The sequence below is a fragment of the Abrus precatorius genome, unplaced genomic scaffold, assembly GCF_003935025.1.
Source record: "Abrus precatorius isolate BTA unplaced genomic scaffold, Abrus_2018 Scaffold9, whole genome shotgun sequence".
Taxonomy (NCBI): domain Eukaryota; kingdom Viridiplantae; phylum Streptophyta; class Magnoliopsida; order Fabales; family Fabaceae; genus Abrus; species Abrus precatorius.
Window position 1 is genome coordinate 16,085,646 of NW_020874439.1, and position 2,947 is coordinate 16,088,592.

A 2,947-nucleotide genomic window follows, 5' to 3' on the forward strand; every position below is an offset into this window, starting at 1 on the left:
CTTATCTCGCCTTTGTCTCAGAACTGCTCCCATAGTTGCATCACTAGCATTACACATTAGCTAAAAAGGTAAAGACCAGTTAGGGGCCACAATCACAGGAGTAATCATTAATTTATCTTTTAATTTTATAAAAGCAAATAGACATGCTTCATAAAAGTTAAACTCTACATCTTTAGCCAATAAATTAGAAAGAGGTTTCGCTATTCTTGATAAATTTTTTATAAACCTCCTGTAAAACCCAGCATGTCCTAGAAAACTCCAGATGGCCTTGACACATGTAGGGGGAGGTAGTTTAGCAATAACCTCAATCTTGGCAGGGTCTACTTCAATACCTTTTCCTGATACCTTGTGTCCTAAAACAATCATTCATCAACTATGAACTGACACTTCTCTCAATTTAGAACCAAATTGGCAAAACTAAATCCAAGTTATGTGCACAACTATCAAATGTGGTACCATACACAGAAAAATCATCCATGAAGATTTCAATACAATGCTCTAACAAATTAGAAAATAAAGCCATCATACATCTTTGAAAAGTGGCGGGGGCATTACATAATCCAAAAGGCATTCATTTATATGCGAATGTTGGTTTGGGTTCTTGCATACGCAACCTTCTAAACACAGAAAATGGCATTAAATTAATGCTAGCACTTAAATCACAGAACGCTTTATCAAAAAAATAGTTTCTTATAGTGCATGGAATCATAAAACTCCCTAGATCCTTTAGCTTAGGTGGCAGCTTCTTTAGTAGAATTGCTGAGCATTCCTCATTCAATCTGACTGTCTCGAATTCTTCCAATTTTCTTTTGTTGCTTAGCATCTCCTTGAGAAACTTAGCATATTTAGGCATCTGTGAGATGGCTTCAACAAAAGGAATATTGATGTGGAGCCTTTTGAGGATCTCAAGAAACTTATTGAAATGTAGGTCTCTCTGATTACCTATCAATCGTTGTGGAAATGGAACTTTTAGCTTTGGCATAGCTGATGCAACTTCCCTTGTTTCTTTTTTCGCATCTGGGTGGTAAGCATGGCCTTGCTCATCGTTGAGCACGACCTTGCCTTCATTGTTTGCACAGCCGTGCTGTCTTAGACAACATGGGCATGTAGGGTGATGCAAAGACGTGCTCCTCTGTGAGCACAGGCGTGCATGACTTATGTGTTTACGTTCCAATTAGGTTCTTCCCACTTCTCAGGGTAATAGCCTTTGCTTGTTGCCTAGGATTTAGTTCTAGTTGGGATGGTAGTGTTCCAAATGCTCTCTGACTGAGGAGACTCGTGATTTGCTCCAACTGAGACTCAAGCTTCGAAGACCGAGTCCTCATCTCAGATTTGATTTCTGCAAACCTCTTATCTCCCCTTTCAATTTGTTGTTCCATCTGGGCCTCAAGTTTTGCTATTCTTTTGTCAGAGTTGTGTACGTATTGCATCATCTGTTCTTGAAAATTGGATTGAAATATGGAAGCTTCTTTTCTTTCTACCTTCTCCCCTTGACTTTGCACATAGGGAGGGCAATAGGGCGCATTCTGATTTCCTTGGCAATTTCCCAAAGGGGTTGTATTGCTATTACGCCATCCTGGGTTATAGTTATTACCCATGAAGTTCACCTCTTCTTGATCAAACTCTATATTATGTGCTAACTTTGTAGGTTGATCTTATGCCTTTAGTAAGCACTCCAATTGCTTTGTAAGGGCTGCCATCTGACTTATCAGAGGGTTGCTACTTTCTGCTTGATAAAATGGTGTAGCTTCCTTTCTTTTGAGGTTATACGAGTCAACTGTGTGCCACTAAAAGCTGACAGATGCCATTTCGTCTGTCAATATAAATGTGTCATCTGAGTCTTTCCTTATAAGAGATCTTCTTGCTGCGACATCAGTCGTGGCCCTGTTATTGATGGATAGGCCACTGTAAAAGATTTGCACCTGCCTCCAAGTTGGAAAATCATGATGCGGGCATCTTCTGAACAGTTCCCCAAATTGCTCCCACACCTCAAATAAGAATTCTGCTTCATTTTGTTTGAAGCAACATATCTCCGTCATAAGCTTAGAGGACCTTGATGGGGGAAAGTACTTTCTCAAGAATTGTTGAGTGAGGTCGTCCCAAGTTGTGATGGAATTAGCTGGGAGTGAGGAAAACCATGCATTCACCTTAAAGATAGAGTCAAATAGCATCGTTGGAGACTCCATTGTACTTGATGGTGTCCGTCAATCAGAGGAATTTTGTCAGATAAAGATTGGGGTCTTCGTTAGGCATGCCTTTAAATTGTATGGAGTTCTGGACCATGGTTATGAGTGTTGGTTTAAGTTCAAAATTGTTAGCCTCCACATTAGGGGCCGCGATGCTTCCAGGGGTGCCTCTAGCATTAGGTGTCATGTAATCTTGAATTGATCTTCTTCCTTCTACCATTCTTTGCTCTCTTACTTCCTTTCTTTGTCTACGAATTGTTCTTTTAATCTCTAGATCTGTAAAGCACTTGGAACGAGTGAACATAGACACTAGAAAGAGTTGTGAAATGATAAAAAAATAAAAATAAAAACAAATTATAAAAAAAAATAAACAAAACAAAATTAGAATAAAGTAAAACACAAATTGCTTAAATCAATTAAATTTGAGATTTTCTTAATATTGAAAAATTAATCTCTGACAACGACGCTAAAAACTTGTTCGGAGGGCAAGTGTACCCATCGAGAAGTAATAAAGGGTTCTTAAATTAAGTTTCCAAAATATCGTCTCACAAGGATTGATTTCCAATTACTAAGAAATTCTTAATTGAATTGTTTTAAGCTTCAAAGATATGAGATTAATTAAATCAAGAATTTATAAAATCAATTATGAAAGTAAGAGCAAGAATATGATTGAAGCATATTAGGATTACTTTTTTCTTGGGCTTCAACATGTTTGAGAAAGATATACAACTAGTTGCCCACTTTGAGCTTTATTGATTTTT

The 2,947-nt window shown here is 37.8% G+C and overlaps 1 non-coding gene across 1 annotated transcript; it reads left to right on the top strand.

Annotated features, from left to right (window-relative positions):
- Positions 1-1,938: 1,938 nt before the first annotated feature.
- On the top strand, positions 1,939-2,045 carry LOC113851781. The gene has a single exon (XR_003502346.1). It is a non-coding gene; the product is annotated as a small nucleolar RNA R71 (small nucleolar RNA).
- The last annotated feature ends 902 nt before the right edge of the window (positions 2,046-2,947 follow it).